General features: G+C 36.6%; 1 protein-coding gene across 1 annotated transcript in view; it reads right to left on the reverse strand.

Moving 5' to 3' along the window:
- The window catches only part of LOC106875870 (uncharacterized), an 86,848-nt gene that overhangs the window by 77,471 nt on the left and 1,714 nt on the right, over nt 1–7,663 (reverse strand). The gene's annotated exons all lie outside the window — the stretch shown is intronic.

Raw genomic sequence — 7,663 nt, forward strand, 5'->3', positions numbered from 1 at the left:
CATGGACAACTGTATGTTGGCTGCTCAAGAGTGGGCAGCAACAAAAAACCTATTTGTATATGCTCCACAAGGGAAAACAAGGAACATAGTTTACAATGAGGTGTTATAATCAAAACAGCAAGAAAGTATGTACATGATCACCTTCTTTTACGAAACTTCATTGACTTTCATATATTTATATTGATATACATATATATATACGTGTGTTTGGGTGCGTGTGTGTATATACATCTCTATATATAAAGATGATGCGTAGTCTAGACGGCGTTTTTAGATTTCATTATTCTCTTTAACCCGGGCAACGCCGGGTATTTCTGCTAGTATATATATATATTGTTGCTATTATGTTAAACTGTCCAAATTTGGCCAAATGCGTTTTGTCAATATTTATTTTTGCTTACAACAGCTGGTTCTTTTGGTCAAACTATCATATTTCCAGCTGCTTCAGATGCCAAGATATGAAAATTGTCACAGTATAGTACAACGGCTTTGCTACAGAATGGTGAAACTATTTTTTTTCATTTTCTGGAAAAGCAATGTTTTGGACTTACGACACTTTTGCATAATAGCAACTATACACACACACACACACACACATACACACACACATTAAAATCCAATTAAAGAGAATTTTAAAACCAAAGCAGTTTCGCTTGTCTGAGTGTCTATCCATCCATCTGTGTGTGCACGTGTGTGTGTGTGGAAAAAATTTCCACAATGCAACAAGAAATATGACAAAATGGAAAATGTCCAAGAAAAGGAAAAGCAAAGAGAAAAACAGATGTAAACATGGAAATCCATTTATCAGCTCTCAACTGGATATCAATGAGGAGAGAGAGAAAGAGAGAGAGATCGAGTGAAGATTAATTACATTGTTATCTTTTTACAATGGTGTCGGAGTGAAGTGAAATGGTTTGACAATGACAAAAATAATACTCAAATAATTAAAATTCAGTGAAACATGGCAATCAATCATGTCAAATGTGAGTGTTTAAAACAATGAGGAAGCTGGGGGTGGGGAACTAACAAAACCATAGAAAGATGAAGAGATAAAAAGAAAAAGAAACATTTTCATTTCATGCAATTAAAAATATTGAACAACTTTATATCACCTCGTATGTATGTATGTATGGTATGAGTTATGTTTGTATGTATGTGTATGTATGTATGTACGTGTAAATATGTATGTATGGTATGAGTGTGTGTGTGTGTGTGTGTGTGTGTGTGTATGTAAGTATGTGTGTACGTGTGTAAATATGTATGTATGAGTGTGTGTGTATGTAGATGCAGCCATGTGATTTAGAGTTCCACATTAATTTTATATTCTACAAAGAGTGGGATGTGTTTTTCTAAACATGTCTACTCACATATTGTTCATTATCTTGATCAACATTTAACATCCGTTTTCCATGGATTTCACATGAGCTGGCAACACCAGGATCCACAGCAGGTTCCTTTGTCTGTTTTGGCATGGTTTCTATAGCTGGATACCCTTCCTAACACCAACCACTTTACAGAATATACTGGGTGCTTTTTACATGGCACCATCACCAGTGCTTTTTATGTGGCACCATGACTAGTGCCCTTGCACGGGCAAGCATTACTAAGGTGGTTTGAGGATATCTTTGCAGCTGAAGTCCTTCCTACAAGTAACAGGAATCTGCTCTCAACTAGGGCAACAGTTCTGGAATGCAACAAACACCAGTCCCCCCACCCCCAAGTTTTTTACCATCCTTCCACTGTTCCTTCTTTATTGATGAAAAACAAAAAATCTTGCAAATTACTATTTGTAAATCTCACGATGAGAGATATTCATCAACAGTACTTCGGAGTAAAGATTATTTGCCAATATAACATAGCAGTTCTGATTTAGGATGGATGTTGCTGTAATTTAGCCCCAGGAGACATCATCTCTAGCTGGCTATACGACAGCTAGATTCCTTTGTTCGAAAATATAAGGACACAGATCGTGTTGTATAGCTAGCTGGAGACGATGTCTCCTGGGACTAAAATACAGCAACATTTGTCCTAAACCAGGACTGCCATGTTATGTTGGCAAACAATCTTTACTCTAAAAGATTTTGCATCTGTACAATTCTTTCTTTGCCATAGCATTGGGCAACCTTAAGGTACCAACTCACTGGAGACCACTCCTGGTTCTCAGATACAAATTTCCTGAAATTAAAACCACCTCCTATCATAATAATTCATATTCGAAATACCAGCTATTTTACTAAATTTACTATAGTTTACTAATTTACTACAGTTATTTTACTAAATTCTTCGTTATTTTCAAAAGTAATTGAAGCAAAGGCAGGTATTTCAACAGAGATATGTTAACATAAAGGTTAATTTTTTTTTGGTATTATTAACAAATTGTCTGGCTTCTTTTCAACCCTCACAGGCCCACCTCCTTTGAAAAACACTGAACTAAAGGGTGAAAGGTGAACAGAAGGTTTCTCCTTTCACTGAGGTTCAATGAATATAAATATCTGAACTTTGGACAACTGACTGCTATCTTAACCTCTCAGGTCAGATGTACAAATGACTGGATACGGTCAATAAATTGATTAAAATAAAGACATCAATAATCATTAATCATTACTTGACACTATGTTTGTTTTTTTCCTAAATTGTCAAATATCAGACAGATTTGTAACAAAGCAGTAAACGTTCACTGATCTTACAAAATACATTGTTTCTACTACAAAGACCAAAGATTTTGGTGTGTTGGTGATATGCTGTGCTTGAGAAGAGCTGTCAATCCAAATGAAATCGTAGTCGTGGCTGATGCTGGTGTCACATAACTGGCACCCGTGCCAGTGACACATAAAAAGCACCTTTTGAGTGTTGGGCCTCATGGAGGCAAAGTGGCTGAGTTCCTTTCAAGTGTTGGGTCTCACAGAGGCAATGACCGAGACCTTTAGCATTATTTTGTTTCAGAAGAAGACCCATGAAGCCAAGCAAAATTGCAAATGGCATGCGTGCCAGTGGCACCCATTACACTCTTGGAGTGGTTGGTATGAGGAAGGGCATCCAGCTGTAGAAAACTATGCCAAATCAGACTGAAGTGCAGCCTTTCAGCTTGCCAGCCCTGGTCAAACCTTCCAACCCATGGATGCTACATGATGATGATGATGATGATCTGTTTCTTTCTACATTTCTTTAATTATCTGTCTTTATTAATTTATATTTATAACTTATTTCAGTCATTAAACTGTGACCATGCTGGAGCACCACTGTCTTGAAGAATTTTTAGTTAAATGATTTGACCCCAGGACATAATTTTCTTTTTTTCTCTTTTAAACCTGTCACTTATTTTATCAATCACTTTTTGCTACACACCTGCACCTATGGATAATTTCCTCTTCCACCAGTATGGTACCATTTCACCCAACTTGCAGCCATTCACATTGCATACTCCAAATTCGATAGCATTTTCCTGCATTAATTTACCAATATCTTTGATGCATTATAATCAGTTGCTTTGCCCTTTCAAAGATCTATGGGATAAAAGATTCCTTATTTGATAAAAGATTCCTTATTTGATAAAATATTCCTTATTTGAAAAACAGTTAAGGGTTAAGAACAAGAAAAGCATCCAGCTGTAAAACCCTGCTTCAAATAACTCCCCCCCCCCCACACTGAACTAGTGTGTGTGTGTTTGTGTATGCATTGTATACGTGCACACACGTGTAGCCATAAACACAGCACAACCCTACATGAAACTGAAATTTGAAAAACACACAATTGTAAAGAAAAAAAAAATCTAAACAGATGACTAGTTTGTACTTAAAGCTGTTATAGTGTATTGTAGGCCAACAATAAATGTATGAAAGAGGTGGAGAATGAATAAAATATTTGAAAGCAGCAAAAATGTACAATGGACAATGTTAGAGAAATGACTATGAAATTATTTACTGTAAAATTACTGAAATAACTTGTGTAGGACACTTTCTTTTTCTGCAGAATAAATACGTATACTACTGCATTCGTGATTTTAAAAAATGTCTTCCCCTATCTCTGTCTGTCTACATCTCTGTATCTCTCTATGTATTTATGTCTATCTATCTATCTATCTATCTATCTCTATGTTCATTTATCTACATCTCTATCTGTCTATCTTTGATAAACATTCTTTAATTTCATTTTCCTAGAGACTGCTTTTTCTATGGAGTCTTTTAACCCATAAGCATTTAAAGTAGCCATATCTAACTCAAATATTCAACCTGTTTTATATTCAAAGTAGCCAGATCTGGTCTTTCACACCTACCCTACAATGTTATAGTAAAAATAAATTATCACATCATTGAAATCTCAAACCTGCAAGATAATGCATCATTAATTCAAGACAATGTGAAGAAATAAGCATTACATTCGGCAGAGTAATCTGAATGCAAAAGGGTTCAGGAATAAAGATTCCTGACTGCTTTATTGAAATATCCTGGTTTGGGTGATAGTTATCCCATATCTTCACATGTCTTAAGAGGTGACTGAAAGTGTTGGTGTCTAGAAGAGCATCCATCCATTAAATACTGCCTGCAAAAAAAAAAAAAAGAAAAAGTTGTCCCCAACCCATACTAGAATGGAAAAATGGATATGATGACCTTGATGCAAATGATTGCTTTACAACAACAACAACTAAAGATGGCACAAAGATATCAAACAAACACCTAATGAATATTGTTCGATGTTACATCCCTCAATACTCTACATCCATTCAGTTGAAGGGTCTTGTTTTGCAAATTACTTGCTGACACCACTAGTGTTAATGTACGCCCTGTTAACCCTTTCGTTACTGTATTTATTTTGTGATGCTGTGTTTTTTTCAATTAATTTTAAATATAACAAAGAATTTAGTAAAATAAATTAGTCATCACTAGTGTTAGGAACTTAAATTGTGACTAAGGTTTGGTGGAAGATTTTAATTCAGAACTTTTGGAAACAAGACATTTGTACTACAGAGCCAGAGGTGATTTCAGCCAGCTTGGTACCAAAAGGGTTAAGGAGTTGACATTAGGAAGGGCACCCAACTCTGGAAACTATACAAAAACAGACACTGGAGCTTGGTTCAGTTCTCTGGTTTGTCTAACCCATGCCAGCATGGAAAATGAATGATAAATGATACTACAACAACTGAACTCTTTTAAAAATACTTTTAGAAGGAAATTGAAAGAAAAATAATCAGAGCTTTAAAAGATTCACTACCAAAGCATCTGAGACCTCCATACTTGGTTTTATGATGTTAAACCGTTTTAAAGTGATCTAAATTCTAACCTTCCATCAAAATGTTAATTTATTTTCCAAAGATTAGCTAAAAAATGACAAAAAGTTATTTTACTAAATTCTTCCTCATTTTTAAAATGAAATAAAACCAGTGTTTTTATTAGAAATATAGTAATGAAAGGATTAATAAGGAATGAAGAATCATTGTCTTTAAATTCCAGTTTGAATATAAAACATGTAGAATATTTGGGCTGGATATGGCCGGTTTAAACACTAAAGGGTTAACTTAGCGAAATAATGGTTCCCTAAAGAGACATTCTTGAGAAATTAACCATTACAGCTATATTTACTAGCAATCCAGACAGATGCAAAAAGAAAAAAAATCTCTGATGACCTACATGATTCATCCCTCTTCTATCACAAAAATGATCATCACTTTGATATCCACTTTTCGATACTTGCATGGGACACACAGAATTCAGTGAAACAAATTTTCTACAGCAGGATACCCTTCCTGTTATCAACCTTCACTAGTTTCCAAATTCTCATCATCATCATTTAGTGTCCATTGTCCAAGCTGGCATGGGTTGGACTGTTTGACCAGGGCTGACAAGCTGGAAGGCTGCAACAGACTCCAGTCTGATTTGGCATGGTTTCTACAACTGGATGCTCTTCCTAATGCCAACCACTCCATGAGTGTAATGGGTGCTTTTACATGCCACTGGCATGGGTGCTATCTGCATGACACTGGCATCTGCCACGACTGTGATTTTACTTGGTTTGATGGGGTGTTCTTCTCAAACACAAAATAATGTCAAAGGTCTCAGTCATTGTCTCCATGAGGTCCAAAACTCGAAAGGTGCTTTTTACGTGTGAGGTAATATATTTTTACAGAAGACTGAAAGTGATTGATGCTGCTTGTATGACAACCATTACACAATGCCAAGACAAAGAGACACACACACAAACAGGCTTCTTTCAGTTTCCATTGACCAAATTCACTCACAAGGCTTTGCTCAGTTCAGGGTTTTAGTAGAAGAGACTTGCCCAATATGTCACACAAGCAAATAGATTGAGATATTGGAGTTTTAAGGCTGATAGATTTAAGAATCCTGCCCAGTGAAAAACGTGGCATCTACAGAAATCTTTTAGGGAAATGATAAATGGTTCTTTTCAAACAGCTGGAAAACTTTCAGATAAAATCTTTCTGACAATCAGGAGATAAATGCTTACCATTCATAAAATAGATTATTTTGTTTTTCTCTCTTTTAGAGAAATTATCACATTAGAGTGAGGTTATTCAGCACTTCATTCATAATAAAAAACTTATCAAACATACACAAATAATAATAATAATAATAATCATCGTCATTTAATGCCTGCTTTCCATGCTGGCATGGGTTGGATGGTTTGACTGAGGGCTGGCAAGCCAGAAGGCTGCACTAGGCTCCAATCTGATCTGGCAAAGTTTCTACAGCTGGATGCACTTCCTAATAGCAACAATGCGAGAGTGTAGTGCGTGCTTTTTATGTGCCATTAGCATGAGGGCCAGCAGGCAGTACTGGCATCAACCACGCTTGAATGGTGCTTTTTACGTGCCACCGGTACAGGAGCCAGTCAGGTGGCACTGGCAATGACCATGCTCAAATGGTGCCTTTTACATGCCACTGACACGAATAACAACAACAACAACAACAATCCTTTCTAGAAGAGGGACAAGGCTGAAATTGTGGAAGAGGAGGTTATATGATTACCTTGACTCCAGTATTCAACTGGTACTTATTTTATAGACCCTGAAAGGATGAAAGGCAAAGTCAATCTTGATGAAATAAATTTAGGCAGGAGTTTTGAGGGAAGGTGGTCAGCCAATTACAACAACTCTAGTAATTCATTTATAACTGGTTCATTATTGACACCCCACCCTCCACCCCACTGAGGGATGAAAGGAAAATTGACCTCAGTGGGATTTGAACTCAGAATATAAAGGGCCAAAAGAAAAACCCACCAGGGAATAACAAGATACAAATACATAAATAAAGCTCTGAGTTTTGGATAAGTGGTGTTTTGCAAACAACTTGCACATGGAAGTGCTACCAGTCGAGAACTCTGCATACTGGAAGCCAGCAAGTGTATAGGTTCATCAGGAGAGAATGCATACCGTTTTGGGGCCTACCTCTTGACGGCATCAATGCTCACTGTCCCCCCCCCCCTTCACTGATGAAGCCCCATTTGCAAGATCAACTGGTTATCAAATAAAGCTCAACATTCTTCTAGCCATTGCTCATCATCTCTTTTTAACCAAATCCAGTGGTAGCCATTTCCATTGTAGTTTGGATATCAGTCATGGTGGTATTTACTTTAGAGTTAGGCCTAACGATAACAACAGTCCACTCACACTATGTCCAACAAACCCTCCACAAAACAAATAAAAGAGGTA

This window comes from Octopus bimaculoides, chromosome 12, assembly GCF_001194135.2.
Source record: "Octopus bimaculoides isolate UCB-OBI-ISO-001 chromosome 12, ASM119413v2, whole genome shotgun sequence".
Taxonomy (NCBI): Eukaryota; Metazoa; Mollusca; class Cephalopoda; order Octopoda; family Octopodidae; genus Octopus; species Octopus bimaculoides.